Source organism: Triticum aestivum, chromosome 1D, assembly GCF_018294505.1.
Source record: "Triticum aestivum cultivar Chinese Spring chromosome 1D, IWGSC CS RefSeq v2.1, whole genome shotgun sequence".
In the NCBI taxonomy this organism is placed as follows: Eukaryota; Viridiplantae; Streptophyta; class Magnoliopsida; order Poales; family Poaceae; genus Triticum; species Triticum aestivum.
In genome coordinates, this window is record NC_057796.1 from 301,170,296 (window position 1) to 301,196,563 (window position 26,268).

At 46.4% G+C, this 26,268-nt stretch overlaps 1 long non-coding RNA gene and 1 pseudogene across 1 annotated transcript; both read right to left on the reverse strand.

The window, feature by feature from the left end:
• Positions 1-2,356: 2,356 nt before the first annotated feature.
• Positions 2,357-6,812, reverse strand: LOC123181606 (uncharacterized). Its single transcript, XR_006491780.1, has 2 exons — positions 4,511-6,812; positions 2,357-4,309 (listed from the first exon to the last, which is right to left on the reverse strand). It is a non-coding gene; the product is annotated as an uncharacterized lncRNA (long non-coding RNA).
• Positions 6,813-15,929: 9,117 nt separating this feature from the next.
• Positions 15,930-26,257, reverse strand: LOC123159050 (protein HEAT INTOLERANT 4-like; annotated as a pseudogene).
• Positions 26,258-26,268: the final 11 nt, after the last annotated feature.

The window sequence follows — 26,268 nt, forward strand, 5'->3', positions numbered from 1 at the left end:
TGGGGCCATTTACAATGTCCGTGACTGCCGGTACACGTTAGAGAGGAATCGCTAAAACATCGTTTTCACATTTTCTACCCATTTTCATAAGCTATTGCTCGTTGTTTTCTGGTTCTGGGTTGATTTACAAGGCCCATGAGTCCCTCTACACGTTCGAGAGGCATACCAAAACACGTTCGAGAGGACTCGCTCAAAACTCGTCGTTTTTCTAGATGTTTTCATGAGCTACTGCCTACTATTTTGGGGCTCCTGAACGTTTTACAAGGCCCATGAGTCCCGGTACACATTGAAAGGCGTACGAAAAACTCGTCGTTTTCATGCTTTCGGGCCGTTTTGATGAGCTATTGCCCATAGTTCTGGGGTTCTGGGGGGATTTACAAGGCTCGTGAGTGCCGATACACGTTAGAGAGGAATCACTGAAAAATCATCGTTTTCACGTATTCTGGCCGTTTTCATGAGCCATTGGCCATAGTTTTGGGGTTCCTGAGCAATTTACAAGGCCTGTGAGTGTCGGTACATGTTAGAGAGGAATCATTAAAAACTCGTCGTTTTCACATTTTCTGGCCGTTATCGTAAGCTATTACCCACTGTTTTCGGGTTCTGGAATGACTTACAAGGCCCGTGAGTCCCGGTACATGTTTAAGAGGTGTACCAAAAAACTCATCGTTTTCAAGTTTTTCTGTCCATTTTCATGAGCCATTGCCCATAGTTTTGGGGTTCCGGGGCGATTTACAATGCCCGTGAGTGCCGGTACACGTTAGAAAGGAATCGCTAAAAACTCATCATTTTCACATTTTCTGGCCGTTTTCATAAGCTATTGCCCACTATTTTCGGGTTCCCGGACGATTTACAAGACCCGTGAGTCCCTCTACACGTTCGAGAGGCATACCAAACACGTTCTAGATGACTCGCTCAAAACTCATCGTTTTCGCATTTTCTAGTTGTTTTCATGAGCTATTGCCTGCTCGTTTGGGGTTCTTGAACGATTTACAAGGCCCATGAGTCCTAGAAAAAGTTTCAGAGGAATCGCTTAAAACTCATCGTTTTCATGTTTTCTGGCCGTTTTCAAAAGCTATTCCCCACAGTTTTCGGGTTCTAGGATGATTTACAAGGCCCGTGAGTCCCTCTACACGTTTGAGAGGACTCGCTCAAAACTAGTCGCTTTCGCATTTTTTGGGCGTTTTAATGAGCTGTTGCCCGCTGTTTTGGGGTGCTTGAACGATTTACGGGGCTTGTGAGTCCGCATAAACGTTTGAGAGGCATACCAAAAAAATCATCATTTTCATATTTTCTGGCCGTTTTCATGAGCAGTTTTGAGGTTCCAAGATGATTTACATGGCTCGTCAGTGTCGGTACTAGTTAGAGAGGAATCGCTAAAAACTCATCGTTTTCACATTTTCTTACTGTTATCGTAAGCTATTGCCCACTGTTTTCGGGTTTTGGGACGATTTACGTGGCCAGTGAGTCCCGGTACATGTTTGAGTGGTGTACGAAAAACTCATCATTTTCATGTTTTCTGGACGTTTTCATGAGCCATTGCCCATAGTTTTGAGTTCCCACACATTTTACCATGCCCGTGAGTGCCGGCACACGTTAGGGAGAAATCGCTAAAAACTCGACGTTTTCATGTTTTTTGGCCGTTTTCAAAAGCTATTGCCCTAGTTTTGTGTGTTTTGTGACGATTTACAAGGCTCCCGAGTCCCTATACTTTTCATGAGCTATTGCCCGCTGTTTTGGGGTTCTTGAACGATTTACAAGGCCCGTGAGTCCCTATACATGTTTGAGAGGTGTATCAAAAACTCGTCGTTTTCATGTTTTCTGGACGTTTTCATGAGCCATTGCCCACAGTTTTGGGCTTCTGGGGCAATTTACAATGCCCGTGAGTGCGGGTACACTTTCGAGAGGACTCGCTAAAAACTCGTCGTTTTCGCGTTATCTGGCCGTTTTCATGAGCTATTGCCCATTGTTTTGGGGTTCTTGAACGCTTTACAAGGCCCGTGAGTCCCGTAACATGTTTGAGAGGCATATCAAAAAATCGTCGTTTTCAAGTTTTCTGTTTGTTTTCACTAGTAGATGTGCATGTGCAATGCACGTGTTGAGAAAGTTAGTCATAACAATGCGATGATTCAGACAATGTAACGATACACATAGTTAATCCACGTTGCTAATTACAGATAGAAGAGAAGGTGTTGTATTTGAACCTGAATTGCTACTGAGATATATAGCTTGGATTTAGCTCTATGGACCCCGATAAAAGACAGATAGTGCAATTCTATCTCATCACGACTCTATGGACCCCGATAAAAGACAGATAGTGCAATTCTATCTCATCACGAGCACCTTCTCTTTCACCATGTCAGATCACACAACTCTATTTCTTCAAAACCCATAGTAAGACGTGTAGAACAAAGGTCTTCAAGATAGAGCAAACAAAGGACTTAAAGTTGCAAGAAAAAACTCTAGAACACACAGGCAACTCTGGTTCTTCAAAACGTGCCAAGCTTCTATGGTTACAATTGAGAGCGACTATTTCAGGCTCGAAAAGATTTTTTCTTCAGTCAGTTTTCCCTCCGCCCTCCCATATTATGCATCCAACGAACTGTAACCTTCTTCCTGGCACACGAACGCCCGCACTGCAGCCTCGCCGCCCTGGTCTGCCCGAGTTGCCGTTGCTGCCACCGGTCATCCCTCTAACCCACCTCCACCCAAACCCCACAACCCGTTGCATGTCCTCCGCTGACGATGCTGGGACAAGTTGCGTCGTCCCTGCCTCCATCCAGGTCCTAGATCTTCATCTTGGAGACGCCACCACAAGTAGTGTCGTCCCCGCCTCCGTCCAGGTCCTAGCTCAGCATCTTGGAATCGTTGCGGCAGGCAGTGTCGCCTCCATCTCAGCCTTAGCTCCATCTTACCTACTTCTCAAGCACATATCGACAAGCTGAAGGCTCAAAATTCCAGTCACCTGAAAGCAGCCAGTAGGCATTTGGACTTCACGTTTATAAGAGAGAGAATTAGGAGTACATATCGACTGATCGTTACTCTCGATGGTGAGCATGTTATTGATTGTGAACCCATATTGGGCTATTACACAGAGGAATGAAAAAAATCACGGAAAACCGAACTATTATGCAATACTTACCTTATCTAACAAAGATATAGAGAGATTGTAGAAAGGGATAGGACAGTTATTTTTGCAAGAGACTTGTTGTAAATTCCTTAACTTAAAAAACAAAAAAGGGTGGTCAACATTCTGGTGCAGACTTCACGATCCCGACTGATTCCGTTATAGCAACATGATATTCCAAATTTTATCATGATCTCACATATGAGCACAAAAATTAAAATAATCTACTCAAATATCCTAGCTCTAGGTAATACTAAGGTTACATTTTTTATCCTACCAAAATTACATAAACCCTTCCTTTCTAAAAAGATTTAGCATCAGGACATGCGTGCGGTCCCCTTTTAAGATATTAATGTAAATCAATTGATTAACCAGCAATACTCCTATTCTTGGAAATTATAGAAATTATAGAAGTTTATTGGATTTCGGAATTGATTTATCTAGTAAATTAAGATCAGTTCCAAATATACTCCCTCCGTTCCTAAATATAAGTCTTTTTAGAGATTCTACTATAAACTACATACGGATGTATGTAGACATGTTTTAGAGTGTAAATTCACTCATTTTGCTCCATATGTAGTCCCTTCTTGGAATCCCTAGAAAGACTTATATTTAGGAACGGAGGGAGTATAATTCAAGCAAAACATGATTTCACCACAACCATAGTAATTAGAGCAGAAGTTCCTATCCAATCTATCACCCCTATACATACCACAAACTTCATTCAAAATACATACTGCCGAGTGCCGACTCAAAACCATCCAATACTCCTAGTCTTATACAGACTGCACACACTCGTAAACCAAACCCTCATTAAAACAATACATCAACCAGCTATACACCCAAATGTATGTACATATATTTGTACCAGCAATCTGTTGCTAGGTGGTACATATATTTTGGTCCAGTGATGCTCAAGACAGATCAGTGATTGCCCCCATCCTGAAGGAAGTGAACCAACTAAGTAGAGTTTATTCTAGTTTTCAATTTAGGCTTGTGCACAGACCAGCTAATGTTGCTGCTCACCTGTGTGCAAAAAACGATTCGCCTGAGCGGCAAAGGTGTGCTTGGATAAATATGAATTATGGCTTCGTTTTCAGCCTTCAGCTTGACTATAACTCTACTTATTCAGTCCGGAAAAGCTCCCGATTCCCCAAAAAAAGTGCACGTGCATGAAACAAGGATCTAGCAAAAAAACACTTAAATACAGTCAAATTCTGAAAAAAAGGAATAAAAGTATGCAGAAGGAGCAACACATCTCTGTTTATAAGAAGTACACAAACCACATATTTCATATTCAGGAAAGGAAACCAAGATATAAACAAGAAAAAGAAAACATAGGATCCATAAACGTAAGATTCTGTAAATTGATGAGGCAGCACTAACCTCATCAAAACTTTTCCCATCATGAATAGCCCGTTCGTGTCTCTCTTCATTGAGCCGTTTAAAGAGTTGTTCTTCTATATGATCGCTAAGCATGGCCCTTGGCAGATCTTTAGCCCCAAGAACAGAATTTTGTGGCAAAGGCATACGTAAGCCATGCTCGATCTCCCAAACACAGCATTTAGGGCAAGTATAGTATGCATTTCATTTTATCCAAGCAACACAAGGACAACAATAAATTGGTGGAGGCTAAAAAAGAGGTTCTCTACTTTGCAAAGCTTGCAGATGTAATCATTTTCAGTGTATTCAATCACTTGATACTTTAGAACTTTAGCATTGCTCTGTCAAATGATGGAACATAATAAATAGTTTACACTTTGTAGTGCAATAAGCATATAACTGTTTAATATGCTTACACTATGAACAATGGTAATACCAGTGAAACACGTACATAGCTATGAACATGGATCGATCATTATTGTCATAAATGGAACTTATATAAGAAAATTGCAAACAGAACTTCTTGATAGAACATGAAAATAGATCATTGTAGACTCATGCTTCATAGCTATGAAGCACCGGCGTTACGGATACGGCGATAAGGAAATGGGGATACGGTAATTTCAAGAAACAATAATACGGCGGTATGGTGGGTATATATAAATAATTAATAAAATGGTACGTAAAGAAGAACAAATAATCTATGTGCGAGATGACATGAGATCAAAATATTGCCCCTTTCGTTGCCTTCATGCCTCTTTTTATATCATCAATGACTGAATGACCATTAATTTCCTAGATCCTCATAATTGAATGTTGTGTATCTCCGGACTCACTCCTTGGCCAGCACAGCAACAACATCAGGAGGACAGCAGCAGTAAGCAACAACATCAACAGGTCAGCAGCAGCAACAACAATGTCAGTATAAAACAAAGCATAGCTGCATACAAGATGCAAGCATTATACAAATATATACAGCAAAGCAGCAGCAGCTGCAGCAGGTCAGCAGCGATAAGCACCCAGTGACAAGCCAACAAGCATGCAGCGTCAAGCACATACGGCACACACACGCAGCCGGCAAGGCGGGAGGACGGAGGCATGGCCAGGCCGGACTTGGCTGAGTCCGTGTGCAAGATAACAAAGTGAGGCCCTTTGCCGGTTCAAGTGCCTATATTTGTCCTAAATTTTCTTCAATGACTTCCTTTTGAGAATTTATAAACTCACGTGTTAATCTTCTCTTTCTTTGGTTTTTCATGTTACAAATACTTTTGGGATGACATCTTAAAACACAAAGGCATGAAACTTGAAAAATCAAACCTGGAGGAGGGAGAGCGACCATGGCACAACACCACATAGGCGTGAAAGAAATCTAGCACCGAACGCTTGCCGATGGAGTAGTACTGCTATACAGGTCTTCTCTGAAATTAGTAGTACTGATTACTGACCCTGATTGATGTAACATGTATTGACCTTGATTGCCGGAATTAGTAGATAATGGAGTAGAGTAACCTTCTCTTGCTCTCTCAAGTGGAGCATATGGAGAATCAGTACAGCCCAAAAAGAAGTAAAGCACAAATTAGATCGGATACAAAGCAAAGCAACCTGCTCCGCTTATAGAGGAGGATCTTTTACTGACCAATGCAAATTAGAGAGTGAATCATAGGGATCAACAAATCACTGATGGCTCGGTGATTGCTCGCACCGGCTGCACATGCCTAGGCCAGGGCCTAACCGGAGGAGAGCAGTTACCTTGCCGGCGACGGTGCGGATTTCAAACCGGCAGGGGGAAGAGGGATCCGCGCCGCCGCGCCGCGGGCTCGCGCGTGGCCTCGTTCGCCGGCGGCCGCCACACATGCGCCCACTTCGTCCTTTGGGAGGAGACCGGTGCGGCCGGAGAGGCGAGGGGGAGCGGGCGCCGCCGCGCCGCGGGCTTGCGCGCGGCCTCCATGGCCGACCCAAAAGAGCTCGACCACGCCTCCCCTTGTCTCCCGGCGGTGGCCGCACTCCTTACCGGCTCCGGCTTCCAGTGCACGCCGCTCCGGGCCGCTCTGGAGGTTGTCGCGGGGAGAGTGCCCGGGAGGTTGTCGCGGGGCAGTTCGGCTGAGGATTGGGGGTTGCGTCATTGTGGGAGAAGGGAGGAGGCGGCGCTGTTTTCCTCGATCCGGGAGAGAAAGAAGGATCGGGGAGGCACGATTCAGTTGGAATCGGCCTGAACTGCCAGCGGAATCAAGGGCGCGATTGTTTTCCTCGTGCGGGCGTGGGAACGGCAGAGTTTTCGTTCGCCCTGTGAACATGTTCTCTTGTTTAATAGTAGCGTAGATGAGCTATTGCCCACAATTTTGGGGTTCCTGGGCGATTTACAAGGCCCGTGAGTTTCGGTACACGTTATAGAGGATAGCACACCACCGAGCTGTGAAAGATATACCGGGAGCTCGACACCATGGTGGGGGTGGACGGCGCTGCCGTGGCGCGCTTCCTCTTCATGCGTCCGGGGAAGGTGTTCATCCAGGTGGTGCCGATCGGCACGGACTGGGCCGCCGGTAACTATTACGGCGAGCCCGCGGCGCGGCTGGGCCTTCGGTACGTCGGCTACATGATCCTCCTGGAGGAGAGCTCGCTCTCCACGAGTACCCCACCGGCGACCCCGTGCCGATGGACCCCACCGCCACCGCGCAGCGCGGATGGGACGTGACCAAGAAGGTGTACCTGGACCGGCAGAACGTCCGACTGGACCTGGCCCGATTCAGGGAGGAGCTCATGAGGGCTCACAGGTACCTGGCCGCCGACAGGCGGCGGCGGCCAAGAGCAACCGTGTGATGTGATCAGACAGTTTGACCAATTTGATTAACCAACAAACAGATCAGCAATGAACATCACCTGCCTGCTATAGTTTTTTTTTCCTTTCTTCCCTTTGGGTATACTGACTTGACCTGACAATTCTTTGCATTAGTTTACTTTAGTTGGTGTCGTCCTGTACCTGTGATCGATGGTAAATTTACAGTCTGAGCTTGCTATGCCTACATACTCAATAAAAAGATTCAATTACAGTGGATACACAATGCAGGCGCAAACAAAAAGATTGAATCCTTTTTAACTATGTACATTGGGAGCAGTGGTTGGTGTGCTCTGAACTCTAAAGAGGTAACTATACCAATGGTGTTTGAACTTGTCATGGATGTTTACTTTAGTGTCTGAAGTTGAAAAAACGTCAAACTAATTCTAAAACTTGGTTGGCACATGTAAATACGGTGCTAATCTTATCTGTAGACGTATAGTGTGCTGAAGTGGCCCCGTATTTGCTACCATTTGTAGCGGCGAAACATTATTACATCAATGCTATATATTTGTCTGACTAGTGGGTCCCGTATGTCAGAACAAAGGGAAAATTGAAATTAAAAATAGTGCCCAACTAGAGTCGAGCCTACGACCTGCAGCTTGAAAGGATGCGCTTACGAATAGACCAAACACACTACTATGAGAAATTTTTCCACTAAGTTTAATCAATAGTAGATAGCAAGCCTTGTTTTGCTTAAATGGGCTGCAACCCGTGGCCCATTTAGCACACCGTAACGTTTTTAAAAGAAATGTAAAAGATCTGTAAATTCTAATCATGATAATAAATTTTATATTCAAATATTTGTGTGTTATTAATAATTACCCCGTGTATGGTTTGTATTCACAAACATTTAAAAATGTATTTAACGAACATTCATAAATAATCCATGATTGTATATTTTAGAAGTTTGTATTTACGAAACATTTTTAGACACTGATGGCTAATATTTAACTAGTATTTTCCAAATAATAAGTGAATATTTCTAAAAATTACAAGAACATTTTTTTAGTAGGTTATTTTATTACACACCTCTATATATTTATTGTGTGTCCACACAAATATTTGTGTTCCATGAGGTTATTATTTATGTACCACAAATATTTATAACCCACAGCATGGCATGGTGCCTGTTTTTTTTAAATACATGCACACGAATATTTTATACCATGAGGTAATCATTAATAACACACAAATATTTGTATATCATGAGGTAATTATTAAGAACACACAAATATTTGAATATAACTTTTATTAGTATGATTTTGATTTACAGACTTTTAACAAATTTTTAAAGTTAAGATGTACTGAATGGGCACTGGATGCAGCCCATTTAAGCACCAAAAACCAGTCTATTGTAGAAAAAGTTAGAGGGGCCGTGGTTGGCATGGAATCCTCTTCGGTGTAGTGGTCAGCGCGTACATCCTCAAATATCTGGTCGCAGGTTCTACACTACTTGAGAAGAATTTTCTATTTCCATTTTTTCTTCTGGACTGACAGGCAGGACCCAGTAGTCATAGATACATATATAGCATTCAAATAATCATATTTCATCGTTACGAGTGTGGACCCAAAATACGATGCCATGTCTTATTTGTAATTTTACTTCTTGGTCGTTGTTCCTTTGTGTAAAGGCTAACGTTCTACTATTTGTTTAGTTTTGCCAGGTCGGTGTGTATGTAGCTTGTACTAGGATCCTTTCGATATAAATGAGACACGTATTACCATCCAAAAAAATGTGTTTAGCATCTATTTGCACGCGCTAGCCAAGTTTTAGAACCAATTGAACGTATTTTTCAAGTTTAGGCACTAAAATGAACATCTATGGCAAATTCAGGCATCACAGTTGTAATTACCTTAACTCTGAATGTTCAAAGAAAGAAAACAAGTTGGTGCTTGCAGGTGCTCTGAAGTCTGAATTACTTCAGGCTAGTCACAAGAGGCGGGATAGATGCATCCATCTGAAATGCATGAGCGGACCATTGGCCGATCACTGCAAACATTTGCTGAGCTCGGCAGGTTCAGGGATCCCATTCCCGGAGGAAGCCAAGCTGTATCGGTTGGTTGAAACGGAGTAATCATCTTTCCTTAAACGTCAATAAAGTCTACTAATCAGTTGCCCGTAAAGCGTCACCAATCGGACCTGGACAGCCTTAAGGGTGTGTTTGGTAGTATGTATGGACCTAGCCTAGTTGTTCTTCTCTCATATTTGTTTAGTGTAGACATACTGAGTCCATACATTTGCTGTTGTTTGGCAGCGGTGTATGTGCTGAGACATGCTGAGCTGAAACTTTATTTGGCAGCCTGCATGTGTTTAGACATGCTGAACAATTTCGAATTTCGAATGATTATTTTTAAATCGTGAACAAAACTGGAAAAATGTGAAAAAAATTAAACATATTTTCAAATTCTGAACTTTTTTTGAGAATATAAAAAAAATGAAATTCTAAACATTTTCTGAAATTTAAATAAAATTTAAAATTCTGATTCTTTCTGAAAATTTAAACATATTTGATTTTTTTTAAACATACTCTGAATTTTTTTTATTTCTTAATAAATTGAATTATGAATTTTTTTTAAAAAGTTAACCAAATTCGTAATTCTAAACTTTTTTGAAATTTAAACAAAATTTGAAATTCTAAACATTTTTGAAAATTTAAATGAATTTGAAATTCTAAACATTTTTTGAAAATTTAAAGAAATTTTGAAATTCCGAATTTTTTAAAAAACTTAAACAATTTTGAAATTCTGAACATTTTCAAAAATTTAAGCAAAATTTGAAATTCTGAACTTTTTCAAAAATAAAAAAATTGAAATTCTGAATATTTTTGGAAATTTAAACAAAATTTGAAATTATGAACGGTTTTAAAAAATTTAACATATCTGGGCATGGTCTGGTGGGTGGGGACGAGGGTCGGTGCCAGCATGGCTGCATCCATGCACCCTCTCTCGGGTGCATGAGATTGACATAGCTAAGGGCCCTTTTTTGCATCAGTTGAGCATAGCTCATGTGAGCCCATGCACTCTACCAAACAAGCAAAAGTGGGTCGGATTGGGAATTTTTACCCTCATGCACCCTACCAAACACACTCTAAAGGATCACGCACACAGTACCACGGCGATGCATCAACCATACCTTCTCGAGCTCATGCAACAACTTGTTGATAACAATCAACATCCCTATGGAGGAAACAAAAAAAAAGCAAGAAGCTTGCTGATGAAATCAGTCAGGCCTTGTTCGGTTAAACCTCTCCTAGAGGGGATTGGAGAGGTTTGGAGGGGAGTGAGTGAGATTTTGACTTGTATGGGATTTAATCCACCCCAATCCACTTCAATCCCCTTCAATTTTGTTGCAACCGAACAAGCCCTCGGGAGGTTCCTTGGTTGGCAGGGAAAGGACTTGTGGTTCCAAACGGGGGAAATTTTCACTCGCAAGCCACCGAGAAAACCGTGGCTGGAAATTAAAGCGCACCAAGGAAAGAATTGGGGACTGTTTGGTTGCCAGCCTTAGTTAGCCACGCCAAAGGTGTGGTGTGCCACAGCTTCCTAGGAATACGTTTGGTTCTTTACCAAGGTGCGGCTCGCCACAGCTCGAAGGAGCTTTTTAGAAATTTTCGTCTAAGGTGTGGCGCTCGTTTTAGCCGCCACACTTTCTGCGGCGCCCACACCTTCCTCTGCTTAGGCGTAGGCGTGGCAAACTGAGTGCCCAACCAAACAGCCCCTTGAAGAAGAGGAGGTCGATGGGGATGGCTCGTCGCAGCACGTAAGCAGTACCCGCGAAGGAACAAGTGCACCGAGGTGAAGGATTCTGCTTCAGCCCATAGAGCGCCTTGACCAGGCGACACAGGTGATGAGGGCGAGCAGGATCAACGAACCCCGGGCTGACGCATGTAAACCTCCTCATCCAAAACACCATGAAGAAAAGCATTCTGAACATCCAGCTGACGAAGAAACCAGCCCCGAGTAACAGCCAAGGACAACAGAAGCCATATAGTCGTTGGTTTGATCACCGGACTGAACGTATCCTCGTAGTCAAGACCATACCTTTGCTTGAACCCTTTCGTCACTAACCGTGCCTTATAGCGTTCAATAGAACCATCGGCATGCTTCTTAACTTTGAAGACCCACTTGGAATCAATAATATTGACACCGGAGACCGGGGGAACAAGCTGCCAAGTACCATTTGTCAACAATGCCTGATACTCTTGCTCCATAGCTTGGCGCCAATGAGGAATCCCGAGAGCAACCTGAAAGTGACGCGGTTCAGCCAAAGGATCTTCCTTAACATGAGCAACACATGCCGCAAGCCAGGCCACCGTCCCATCTGTACGTCGCTTGGGACACACAATACCGGATCGACTACGAGTATGTGGTCGAAGAGGAACAGCCGCAGGTGGTGCAGCAAGTGGCGACGGCACCAGCGATGAAGAAGTATCCGGCGAAGCAGCCGGTGACAGGCGAGGATGAGGCCGACCCAGGCGAGGCAGACCCGGGCGAGACAATCGACTGGGTGGGCAAATCAGTCGTCTCGAGGCCAACCAAGGCGCGGCAGCCCGGCCCAGGCGAGATCGCCGGCTCGGGAGAAGCAGGCCCAGGTGAGATCACCGGCTCGGGGGAGGCCGGCGCAGGGGAGACCAGCCCAAGCAAGGCCAGCCCAGGCGAGACCGGCCCAGCCTCAGAAGAGGCCGGCATGGGCAGAGCCCGCGCTGAAGAGCCCGGTCCAGGCGCTGAAGAGCCCAGTCCAGGCGTGCATGGCGCATGCACGAGGCCACTCCCCACGTCAGGTGCAGTTGATGGCTCCGGCTCCTCCAACAACTCAAGGCGAGCTCCACGACCCGTTCCTGCAGCATGATTAGGCAACAACGCAGGAGAATATGCAATATCAACAAATTGAGCAGGCAGTGGAGGGGTGGATTGCGAGGAGGAGACTGGAGGTGTGAGAGTGGTGGACAAAGACGAGAACGGGAATACACTCTCGTCAAACACAACATCACGCGAGATGTAGACACGGTTGGATGGAATATGAAGACACTTGTACCCTTTGTGAAGAGAGCTATACCCAAGAAAAACACAAAGTTTTGACCGAAACTCGAGCTTACGCTTATTATAAGGACGAAGATGAGGCCAGCATGCACAACCAAAAACTTTGAGAAAAGTATAATCTGGACCTTCATTATGCAACAGTTCAAGTGGTGTTTTCATCCCAAGAAGTCGTGTAGGAAGCGTATTTATGAGAAAACAGGCAGTGGAAAATGCATCACTCCAAAACCGAAAAGGTGCCGATGCATGAGCAAGTAAAGTGAGACCAATTTCGACAATGTGACGATGCTTACGTTCAGCCGTGCCATTCTGCTGATGTGTATGAGGACAAGACACGCGATGTGAAATCCCAAGCTTATTAAAAAAGGAATTGAGGTTGTGATATTCACCCCCCCCCCCAATCTGACTGAACATGAATTATCTTATGCTTAAGAAGACGCTCAACGTGAGCTTGAAATTGTAGGAACACATCAGATTTACGCTTGATAAGATAAAGCCAAGTAAACCGACTATAAGCATCAATAAAACTGACATAATAATTATGACCGCTCACAGAAGTTTGGGCATGCCCCCATACATCAGAATAAATAAGCTCAAGTGGAGTTTTGACGACACGACTCGAATCTGAAAACGAAAGCTGATGACTCTTGCCTTGCTGACAGGCATCACAGACTGTGGCAACATCTTTATTGGACACAACGGGAAGACTATGACGATGAAGAACACTATGAACTATGGGAGTGGCAGGATGGCCGAGCCGTGCATGCCAATGAGTAGGCGACACACGGACACCACTGAGTGCTTGAGGGGCAGAAGGCAGATCAAGTGCATATAATCCATCGCGCAGGCGACCTCTAAGCAGAACGTCCCTCGTGGCCCGATCCTTGATAAAAAAATAAAAAGGATGAAACTCAGTGAAAACATTGTTATCACGAGTAAGCTGAGGAACAGACAATAGGCTACGAGTAGCAGAAGGAACTCTAAGGACATTACGAAGATGGAGAGATTTTTGTTTATGAGTTAAAAGAGAGGCCTGACCAACATGTGATATGTGCGTACCTGCTCCACTGGCGGTGTGAACCTGATCATGACCACGGTATGGCTCCTGAACCGAGAGTTTGCCCATCTCGCCCGTCAGATGATTCGTAGCGCCCGTGTCCATATACCAAGTCGGATCAATGGGATATGATGGTGTGTGGCCTGCTTGACGAGCAGGCTCGTGAGTGGCCAAGGCAGCTTGTTTCTCGTTGCCTTTGCCATTGTTGCCGACGCCAAGGAAGTCCTGCCGGAAGCGGCGATGACAACGGGAAGCAACGTGACCTGGAATGTTGCACAGTTGGCAGGGGAGCTGAACGCCACATGAAGGGCAGCAAGCACACGAACGGCCACCCCCGGTCGGGGGGAAGGAGGCAGCGGCAGGCGACCGCGGAGCCTGTGAAGTCAGTGGTACTGATTTGCCCGCTGCAGATGACTTGAAGGGCTTCCCTTTTCCACAAGTGGCGGCGTTGGCAGCAATGAAACTCGGGTTGGTACGGCGGGACTTGACGCGTTGTTCCGTGGCAAGGAGGCGGGCGTAGAGCTCACGGGGTTCAAGTGGAGTATCACGACCATTGATGTTCTCAGCAAGGTTATCATAGTCGTCGTCCAGGCCGTTCATGACGAAGGTGGTGAAATCCTCTTTGCGAAGCGGTTGACCAATGGAGGCCAAAGTGTCTGCAAGACGCGTCATCTTGCCGAAGTAGTCGGTAATGCTGAGGTCAAGAAGCTTGGTCTCCCCCAGCTCCGTACGAAGAGTGTGAGCACGGGCCTGCTGCTGAGATGCGAAGCTGGTGTGAAGGGCAGACCACGCCTCCTGGGACGTGGCAGTGAAGAGGACCAAGGAGGACACCGCCTCAGTGAGTGACGACTGGATCACCGAAAGGATGGCCTGATCCTGAGCCACCCACGCATGGTATGCCGGGTGATGTGGTGGAGGACACGGCAAGGAACCGTCGACGTAACCCTCCAGGTAGCGACTGCGGAGAAGTGTCAGCACCTGTGCACGCCACGACAAATAATTGTCCGTCGTCAGCTTCACTGGGATTAGATGCGCGAAGTAGAACGGCGCACTGGCCACGGCATGATCAGCAGGAGGAGGCGACGTGTAGTAGCTCATGTGGGATGAACCACCAGGTGCAGCCATGGCCGGAGGGTAGTAGCCGCCGTAGGGCAATGGCGGTGGCGGGGCCCTGTCCGACCCGGCGTTCGCGGCGCCAGGTACAGCCGCATAGGGTTGCGGGTTTGAAGACGCGTAGGGCGCCGCTGTGACGGCGGCAGGAGGTGCAGCCGCAGCGGCCGCGTAGGGCGAGGCGCCATACGCCGCGTTATACGCGGCACCAGGTGCAGGCGGCGCCCCGTAGTGGCCCATCGACGGAGGAGCCGCCCCGTAGGGGGCGTAGGGCAGCGATCCGGCAGGGACAGGCGCCGCCCCGTAGGGGCCTGCTGGCGGCGGGGGAGCGGCCCCGTAGGGCCCGTAGGTCGCCGATCCCATCCAGGACCAGCGTACGAAGGATCTCCCGGGACCAGCGGAGGCGCGACCGGTGACGGCGGCGGTGGCTGATCCGAGGAGGCACCCACCATCGAGGACTGGCCGGTGTAGACCGAGACCAGGGGGCGCGAGGAGAGGAACAGCGATGCAGGCGCCGTGACAGGGGCCGGCGCGACAGCAGCGACGGAGTTCGGTGCGATCGCGGCGGCGGCGGCAGCGGAAGACATAGGACCGGTTAGGGTTGATACCATGTAAGACTTAGGGTTTTGGGAAACTGCACGACACCCGTTAAGGGTGTGGCTATCTCTATATATAAGGGGTACACCAAGGTGTACGATACAATATACAGGACATATACAGAAGCTATATGTAAATACAGTCTAACAAAGTTAAGTGGGATCGCTCCGATATCCCCATGGGAAGAACAAGGCTCGAGCCGCCAGTGGGCGGCCTGTCAGCCTCGTCCCTTGAGGTCGTCGTGGGGAAGGAACCGAGGGAGGAGTAGGGAGACGCTCTCTTGGGTCGTCTGCTTGCGGTGGAATTTTCAGTCACTCGTAGAAAAGGGATGGCTTCGGCACTTGCCCCGTGGGCGGGCTGTGGTGGGTTAGGAACTTTGAGATCCAAGTCGATGCTGATGATAAGTTCAGTTGTGGGCTGTGTGCAGTTCCCATCACTTTCTGCTTAGTCTTGGAGGAATGGAATTGGATAGCATCCTATCCTGGTCTTTTTGAATCCAATACCGGACGTACTACACAATAATCCATGCTCAGGATGTTAAACACAGCAAAGAGAGTTCAGATGCCTACGGGATGCTCAGGGTTGTCCAGCAAGTGACAGTAGCTCCTCTATTACAGCTGACTTCAGATGCAACATTGTATCTAAAACATTGTATCTAAAGGACCAACACGAGACTACACTCTTATGTCACCAAGCTGATCTACCCAGCTTCCATAACAAGAACTCTTCAAGTTGGATAGATTAATCAATCACAGTTTAGCAAACGTGTGAGATCAGGAACACCATTACATCAGATAATGTGCGCGGCGATAATATCTGTTGATGTACCTCGACTGCAGACAATAGTAAATACCAGGTTAAATCTAGTGTTGCAGGTTCAGATACATTTAAGTAATGAGCACTCAAGAACAACTTCATACCTTCATATTGTTAACATCAGGTGTATCCGGGGTTTTCACAGGATAGAATTTGTAAAGTTTCATGTTTTCAAATGCCACTCTTTGCTTAGGGTCCATACCTTCAATAGCTTTCTTCCTGGCTTCTTCAGCCTGCACAAGTTTTGGGGGATATTGGATATTGTAAAGCTTCAAATCTCTTGGAAAATAATTAAATATTTCAGTTAAATGGACCTGTTCCACTTCTATTTTCCTTTGTTTAACCTTCTCCTTTAGAAATTCCAGTCAAAGAAACGTGGCAGCAAAATTAGGAAGGGAGTTACTGCTGTAAAACAATGCTAACTTTAGAGTGTATAATTGATCGAGAAGAGTTTAGTGACCTCAATTTTTTCCCTCTCATCCTCTGGCAACCCCTCGTCTTTGACTAGCTTATGAGCTAAAACCTGCATCGCAACATGATATGATTCAACATGGATGTCCTTTCATAGGTAGCATTGTACATCAGAGTAGAACAACTGAAATTCCTTACAAACCTTGTAATCATCACATCAAGTCAAAATCACAAACTATCTGCAACAAGCAGCACAAGGTAAACATTAATGTATGAAAAATTTACAGCTACTTGAAACCAGACCTGGAGACTTAATTAGGATGCACGAGTGCACTTCTGCGAATAGTGTTTGAAATAGAAATACAATAACTACAAAGTGGAAAGCAGGCTAAGCAGATTTTATTTTTGTATTATTATCAACAGAAGGAAACCTCAAACAACCCACCCATCCACTTTGGTTTTGCACCATCAAATTGTGACAGGAACAACTTAGGTCAAGCATCCAACATACTACAAAACAGGTGATAGCATTTAAGACAAAACGGAAGCAATGTGCATGATCAGATACCAGCAATGGAAGATGAGGAGGGGTCCCCACAGCACGAGATTGCCTTATGTAGTAACAGCAATGGCAGCATGTCACTTTTTACCGGACAAAAACATGACCTCATCGACTGATGATCACGTCGGAGACTAAAGCAGACTACTCCCTCCGTTCCTAAATATTTGTTTTTCTAGAGATTTCAACAAGTGACTACATAGAGAGCAAAATGAATGAATCTACACTCTAAAATATGTCTATGTACATCCGTATGTGATAGTCCATTTGAAATCTCTAAAAAGACAAATATTTAGGAACGGAGGGAGTAGATCGCAGCAATAATACGCTTAAAAGAAGCTTACCGGGGGTTCTAGAGGATATATGACGCGGACAACTGTGCCATCTTCATCTTCAGGAGGATTTAGTGGCATGTCTGCAAGATACTCCCTCCGTCCGAAAATACTTGTCATTAAAATAGATGTATCTTAGATGTATTTTTAGTTATAGATACATCCATTTTCATTCATTTTGATGACAAGTATTTCCGGACGGAGGGAGTATTAAACAAGGTTCATATGCCAATGAGATTACCCTACAGAGAATGATATCATTAAAACAACTAATGCCATATAAATTTAAATCGAGTGATCAACTAGTAGAACAGCTCTAGGATATGGGCGCGTATCTGAGAGTGGACTGTGCCAAACAGGATTCAGCGAGTGTTGGGTCATTTTGAGTACTTAGCAATCTTTTCGTGCTTATGATGTCTTAGAATGTGATTGACAATTCCATCCTGGCAGTTCTTAGGCACTAGGCGCAACCCTGCCACATAGCATCACCTGCTGCCTATGTTTCTGCTTTGTTAGACAGTAATAAGTACTAGGCACCACTTCGCTGCCTACTGAGTACTTTCTGAAAATAGCATGACCTGAAAATCTGCACGCTCTAGAGATGCTAACCGTCAAGGTGCGAACAGCACTAAAGGCCAAGCAAATATGCACCAAAGTGCAAAAAATGAAAAGAAGAAATTTATCCCCTCAGAAGAAAAAGGAGAATAAAAGAGAGATTCGCTTATGACAGGATATTATGTGCCATCAAATTACTAGAAAGCAACCAGGATATAATTCAAACTGGTGTTACTAAATATGATGCCATTATGATTTTGTAAAACGGAATACCGGTCAACAAAAAAAACAAGTTTAAAAGCCATTGCATGTGTTCGCAGGTATGTTTCTTCAACTGCCACTTCAATGAATTAACAATTTGATTAGGGAAAAGGGCATCATTCCAAGACGAAGAATTGCATTGCAAAGTCAACTAATAGTGGCTGCAGTTCTGCAGAATCATGCACACTTTTGGATGGTTTGGTTTACATGATCTTGGCATGACACGTGCCAAAGATAGGTACAACAGTGGAACCTCTCTAATGGTAAGGGGTATTCAAAGGATGATAAAGCAGAAAGGGTAAAAAAAAGATATTACTAGAGAAGCATAATACATGCCTAAAAAAATAAACCCGATTCAGCTTACAGGGCGTGTAGTAGTAGAACTTGTTGGCACTCTCAGTTTTCATACGGTTCAGCGCAGACCTGTAAATGTATAAACCTGAGATTTAATAATCGTAACTAGTGGTAATGGAAATATAGCACATCATTGAATGAGAACGAAAATGCCTGCCAACAGAAATAAATATGTACCTAAAGCATGAAATTCTGAAAGCATAAATTCATAAAACTCACCTCCGCTGGGTGCAACAGAGAGTGAAGATTTTTGTTTTCAAACTTTCAATCCCGCCAAACCTGTAGGCAAAGCAATAGCAAGGTGAGTAAAATAAGTTACAAAGTAGAGGGAAAAAGCAGGGATATAAACAATGAAAACAAAAGGCAACAAATATTGCTCGATATAAGTAACACAACAGTACCGGTCCTGAAGAGGAACATAAGGCACCCATGACATCTTCATCTCTTCCATTGGTACTATTTCTTCTTTTCCCGTTTGAACAAAATTGATGGCAATCTTATCTGATGGAGGAAAAGGACAGTCAACCTGCAAAATTGAACATGTCAACTGCTAAACAAGACAGACCATCCAGATCATAGGCCTTAAACAAGTATTTGATCAAATTAACAAATATGACAAAATATTTGATACTGCATGTTAGGGTAAAAAACATCAGTGAAGAGCAAGACAAGGTCACCAGCCAAATAATTTTTGACAAGTTAACAGGAAATCTTAGAGAGGGAAAACAGAATCATAACAGAACAACAGCAATAGAAGGAAATAAATGCTCCTACCAAGATAATTCTCTTGGTAACATCAACTGACAAAATAAATGAAGTTTCTTACTCCTTTTATTTTCAAAAGTTTGTAGCAACTTTCTAAACTTAAAAGCTGATACATAAATTTTCATCTTGTGCAATTAATAATTCTACATAAAAATCGTAAACAATAATATACTAAAGATGGTATGTTTTTAAGTAATGCAAAAGGTATAAACAGAACTGCTGATTTGTTGATCTGATGTAGATATGAGCTAAAGGTTCAGCTCAATATGTACAACTGCAAGACCATTCTCCTGTACATTTTGTTTCCTACTAATATGTTTTGCTTTGAAACACAAAATGTAAATATAATGGTGTTATAGATGCTGGGCCAAGAGAGTGGATAAGGACTTACAGCAAGTACAACAGGAACAACTACAATCTTCAATTCACCATTAACATCCAATTGTTGTGCTGCACGCCAAGAGGAGCCAATTTGACTTGTATGGAATAATATTCAACAGGTGTAAAACAAGAATGGAAATAAGAAGATGGCAGATACTAAATGAGAGAATTCCTTATTTAACACTGTCTTAGAATTTGTTGCCTTATTTAACACTGAAAAACTTTTTCTTCCTTATTTGACACTGGGTCTAAATTTTATGCCCTTTATGACACTTTCGTCCATTTTTAGCCTTAGTGGTGTTAAATGACACCTGAAAAGACGTATTTTCCCCTAATGTGATATGTGACCAAAAATTTACGTGTATGTGTCTATCCGGCCGACTCGTTTTGTGTTGGCCTTGGTCCTGACCTCGACGGCGTTGTAGCAGGGTGCTTTCCGACGTACATGCATAGTACTTTCCGAGCTAATGGGTTCCGTACGGAGCTAGCACGTACAGAAGAAACAAGTAGGCGGGCAGGTGGATCAATTCTAGTTGGACGTAGACTTATGTACGTACCAGAGGAAGCTAGCTAGCAGCCGTTCTCTCGCTTGATGATTCTACTTTGGCTGGCTAGCTAACCAGCTATTTGTATTGGAGGAAGTAACACCGTAACACGAACACACGAGGGGATTGATGATGGCCACACGGTCTTTCTTTCGATCTCAACTCAGGGTTGTTATAAAGGGGCTGGGTAGATACATATATACACTATGTTACACCTAGCATTTTTTGTAGCTATTCATGATCTAAACAAATTTATTCTAAAGCTAAACTACCATATATTTTTTTGTCACATACCAGATGAGGGGCAAATAGGTCTTTTCAGGTGTCATTTAACACCGTTAAGGTTAAAAATGGACGAAAGTGTCATAGAGGGCATAAAAATTTAGACACGGTGTTAGATAGGGAAGAAAAAAATTCGAGTGTCAAATAGGGAAACAAAATTTAAAACAGTGTTATATAAGGAATTTTCTCATACTAAATCCACTTTACATACAATATATAAAGTGATACACATACAATTGTTGAATCTCACTAAACCAGACTAATAGCACTTAAAACAAACATCAGTAAATTTATGGCCAGATAACCCTACTTTGCTACAGATTATGAAATATTACCAACATTATAAAACATGTATCAAGGATCAACGGTAGCAAAATTAACTTTAGAAACAGATTACTGAAATATTATCAACATTATAAAACATGTATCAAGGATCAACATTAGAAACAGTTTAGTGCCAAGTATACTTAGTTACTTACGCTCGGTGCTTCCAAACAAGTAAACCGTCTTCCCATATAGTCCCCCCCCCCCCCCCCCTTCCTCTAGTGTTTTCTGCTCATCAGCAACAACCACATATCACTGTATGCTGAAGTTAAACATTTTCCTCTAGTGTTTTCTGCTCATCAGCAACAACCACATATCACTGTATGCTGAAGTTAAACATTCAAAAAGGGGGTAAATCTTACAAGATTAAGTTTGACTATCATACCTCTAAATTTTCGAAGTTCCAATTGAATTCCTTTATCATATCAATGTTTTCCCACTGCAGATGACAAGCCAAGTTCTATAAGTTTTTCAAGGCAAGGAAATGCATACAGCTTAAGCTATATGTCCAAGTGCGCACGACTAACATACACAATACGAAAAAAAGGGATGGGAACAAACCTCAGTCCCAACAGGAAAAGCAGACCACCACAGATCCTCCTGAACAGAGTGACAAACCATTAGTCAAAACACACATTAATCAAAAATAGCAAGGCTATCATACAAGATCGCAATTATAATCATAATGACAACTTCCGAAAACAGTCATAATGGTTGCTTCCAATAGGAAGAAACTGCTGTCATAAAAAGAAGAAGAAAAAACCTGCAAATAGAACATGGCACCTGTTGTGCAATAATGAATATGTTCTGAGTCAGCATGCCAGAAACATGTTGCTGGCTCATCATCTTCCAATACTACCATAAACTTAGTGCTAATCTGGCATGCTCCTCGACTAACATAGCAATTGCTAGCACCAGACTTGGAAAAAGGTTGACCAGCAGAACGCACACGGGCTTAAAAAAAACTCATCAGTCACGAATTCTCTAATACCACGGGGTAGAGCATTCCAGTTTCCTATTTACATGAGAACAAGCTAATATTCAAACCAAGTGTTAATGACATACTCATATAAGCAGTGAGATGCGCATTTAAGCATCCCTAGCAGAAGAACGGAACCAACATCCCCCATTTTTTTTACCAAAAATCCCAGCGATGCGAGTGTTGGAAAGGAGAGAGAGATTGTTGCGGAATATGATGGATGTATTATTGAGCCTCGAGGGCGAGTATATATTGAGTACAAGGCTTGGAGGGCAAGACACCTCTCCTAGAGATAAGGTAGGAGATAGATTACAAATCCTAGACTACCAAACATATGTAACCCAAATATATCTCTAACATCCCCCCGCAGTCGTAGCGGTAGCGTTGCGAACAACAGGAGCGACGCGGACGGTCAGACTGGAGAGAATAGCAGCCGACGGACTGACATCCCCCCGCAGTCGTAGCGGTAGCGTTGCGAACAACAGGAGCGACGCGGACGGTCAGACTGGAGAGAATAGCAGCCGACGGACTGACATCCCCCGCAGTCCTATCGGGAGCATCGTGGACGGTGTCGCGTCGCGGACGCGTTGACTGTAGAGGAAGCCGACGTGTTGCTCAAGCGGATGATAACCCTTTGTGCCAATGTCGATGTAGCCGAGAGCGTGGGTGGTGGAGCCGTGGTCGAGGTAGCCGTACGAAAAATGCTGTGGTCGATGTCGAGTCGGGGTGGCCGGTGTCGAGGAAGTCGTCGTGGAGCCACGGGCGCAAGAGGGCGCCGAGTTAGCATGTGCGCAGTGGTGTCGAAGTAGGGGTGCGCCGGGAAGAAAATGTTGTTGACGACGCGTCACGACGGGTTTGCCAAGCCCAGACACATCGTGGACGAAGGCACACACTGGTGTTGCCAGCACCGGGCATGCGTAGACGGACGAAGACGAAGTTGACGAAGCGCCGACCAGGCTTGCCAGGCCCGGGGACACGTCGTGGATGAAGACATGCATCGGTGGTGCCAGCACCAGGCATGCGTAGACGAGGGACCTGCACGAGCTGTACGCCATGTCGGAGAAGTTGGAGGGGCCAGCAGAGAAGAACTCGACGACGATTGCGGCGTCCATCGGCGCGGGGCCGACGTCACCAACGGTGGTCGGAGTAGACGAAGTGGTCGGGGTAGATGACGGCGACGCTGGCGACGGGCTGGTGCTTGGACGAAGACGAAGTGGGCTGGACGGGCAGCGGCGGCAGCTACGGAGGTAGCCGCGGCGGCGGCCAAAGAAGAGCGGCGACGACGGCCTGACGGCGGCGGCGGCGGCTAGGTTAGGAGTGCGGCGGCGGTGCTCGAAGTAGGCGAAGAACCCTGACAGCGTGACGAAGACCGGCGCGGACGGTGGCGTTCCCACGCCAAGGGAGACGGCGCGGCGCATACCACGGGAGGTCGCCGCGCGGTGACGGCGGAGCGGACCACGGGCCGCGGCACTACGGCCCGAAGGGGCAACGCAGCGGCGGCAGGCGGGTCGGGGCGACGGCGGGAAGACCTCTGGGCGGCGGCGGGGACCGCGGGCTGTGACGCTGCAGCCCGAAGGGGCGACACAACGGCGGTTCGCGAGTCGGTGCAACCGCGGGGACGGCCTCGGGACGGCGGCAGGGACCGTGTATCGCGACACTACGGCCCGAAGGGGCGACGTAGCGGCGACGCACGAGTCGATGCAACCGCGAGGAGAACCACGGGGCGGCGGCGCTGCGGCCCGACGGGGCGACGCAGCGACAGCCCGATGCTCGATCGGTGGAGAGGCGCGCTGAACTCGGGGACGATCTTCACAGGACCTGCGGAGGCGCGCGTAACCGACGGGCCAGGTCGGTCGCGCGGCGTAGATGAGGCGGATCGCGGCGGCGAGCGGATGATTAAGCCGATCACGCGCGACGTCAGGGACGCCGCTCGGTGGAGGAGTGGTGGCGGCGGAGTCCGGGATGAGGCCGGCGACGACGGACGGCGGGGGACGTCTGCACCGGCACCCGGGCTGTCAAAGCAGTGCCGACGCCCGGGCAGCGAGGCCCGAGCGACCAACGGAGCAGCGGCGCCCGAGTTGAGGCGGCCGACGAGCCTGATGCAGCCGAGGACGAGGCCGGCGAGGTAGACCGCCGAGCCGCCGTGCAGACGCGGCGGAGGCGGGTGACGTGGATCGATGGGCGGGCCGGCGTGCGAGCGTCGGCTATGATTGGCCGACGCATGGCGCAAGGCCGCCGGGTCGCGGCGATGCAGGTGTCCCGGTCAGAACAGGGCGGTGACGACCGGCGCAGGGCGACGGGCGGACCGACGCGCGGACGGCGGCTGGCCCGAACGGGCCGCCTCGGCGCGCGTGGCCGCCGGGTCGGAGGAGAGGCCGGCTGGTCACGCCGGGGGCGGAGTAGAGGCGCACGGGGATCGACGGCGGCGGGCGACGCAAATCGATTAAGAATAGATCGAAAACCAAAAAGAAAAACGCCAATCAAAAAACGACCGGCGAGAGAACGAAAAAATCCGGAGCAAGGGCTCGGGAAAAAGACTCTCTAGGGCAGCCGGCCAACACGGCCGGCGGACGAACCCTAGGTACGGGCGGCGCGGCCCCCGACGGCGGTCATGGAGGTCGACCGCCCCGGGGCGGCGCGCAGGTGCGGAAGCGGCGGCGGCTAGGGTTTAGGATCGACTTGCGATAGATACCATGTTAAAAGGGAGAGAAAGATTGTTGCGGAATATGATGGATGTATTATTGAGCCTCGAGGGCAAATATATATTGAATACAAGGTTTGAAGGGCAAGACGCCTCTCCTAAAGATGAGGTAGGTGATGGATTACAAATCCTAGACTACCAATATATCTAACAGCGAGCACCAATCAAAAGTGAAGCTGTCCGCGAGCTAATCAAATAAGGACCAACGCTCCCTACTTGGGGATACCAATTATCGGAACGCAAAGGAAGTGTCTCGGTGTCAATCGATTGAAAATTAGTTTTTCGCTTAACCAACGCCTGTAACCATTAGACACTGATCCAACAGTCCATCCAGACCTGGATCTCCTTTCTCTATTTCTTCTTCCTGCTTTCATCTTCACATGTGATACACCCCGTCGCGCCCGAACCGCTAACGCCCAATGCGGAGCCCCCGCCGCCACCACCTCCCCTTGGCTCCCGTCAGGGCCAGACGCCCTTGCCGCCTCCGCCGGCCACTGGGGTTCCGCCACTGCCCGGCTCCGACGGCGCCTCCACCGCCGGCCGGCGAGCCTCCATGAGCTCCTTCTAGGCCTACAAGTCACAGGTAACTTGCAACCCCAGATCCCCTAATTCCTAGCCCCCAGATCCCATTTATTTTTGTAATACTCCAGGGTTTAGGGTTTAGGTGATTGACGTGACAACCAGATTCCTCTTCGGGGGGAAGTGCTCCATGCCGACCTTGGGCTTGGGCAGCACCTTGACGCGCTACTCCGCCCCAGAGGAGCTGCCTCCTTCGCCGCCGCCTCCTGCTTGCTCGAATCAGTGGCCGCCGTGCGCCCCCCGCTCTCGGTTGGGGTTGGCGTCTGGATGAGCCGAGGGTGTGTATAATCGAGACATCTCTTATCGGGGGCTTTCGGTGCCGGGGGACCGGCCCACGTCGCCCGAATTGGGTGTCCGTCCGTCCGTGCCACAGGCGTGCAGCTTTGCAGAAATGCCCTCCGTCTTTCCTGAAATCGGATATAGGTCTACTCCGGTCCTTCCGCTAATGTAAACAAGGCCGCCTGCGACGCCGGTGGCTTCCGCCAACCCCGACTCCAGTCCGCGGCCGCCCACGACACAGGCCCGCGCGCTCCCCCCGCCGCGTCTCCCCAGTCTTTGCCGGGGGCGGCGGCTGCGGCTGGGGCTGGAGCTGGGATATCCACCGTCAGAGACCTTAGGAGCGTCGTCGCCTCACAGGTGGAGGACCTCACTTGTTGAAATTTGGGAACAATTTTGGAAATTTACGAACACTTTTTGGTTTGACATTTTCAAATTTGGGAAAAAATGGGAACAAAGTTTCAAATTCGCAAACATTTTTTGAATGCTGTGAACGTTTAAAAAATTCATGATTGCTTTTGAATTTGCAGACATTTTTTTCAAATTCATAAAAAAAAATTGAATACGCAAACGTGTTTTTTGAAATCATGAACATTTTCGGATTGCCAGAATATTCTTTTCAAAATTGTGATCATTTTGGAATATGCGAACATTTTTCAAATTATGAATATTTTTGAATCCACGAATATTTTATGATTTCCCAAACATTTTCTAAAATAATTAATATGTTTGATTTGACGTGTATTACATGATTTCTTGATTTTTTTCTTGAATTCACAATTTTTTTGAAATTTAGAACTTTTTTGAAATCCCGAATTATTTTGAAGAAGAAAAAACAAATACAGAAAGGAAAAAACATATGAAAAAACAGGGGTGTCCCGCCCTGCACATGGGCTGGCTCAAAGCACGTGCGGGGAGGAGCGGGAGGTGCGCGTCTGTGCTATTCAGCGCGTAGGTCGCTGAACGCTCCCGACTAAGTAGTACCCAACTCATTTGTTCTCATT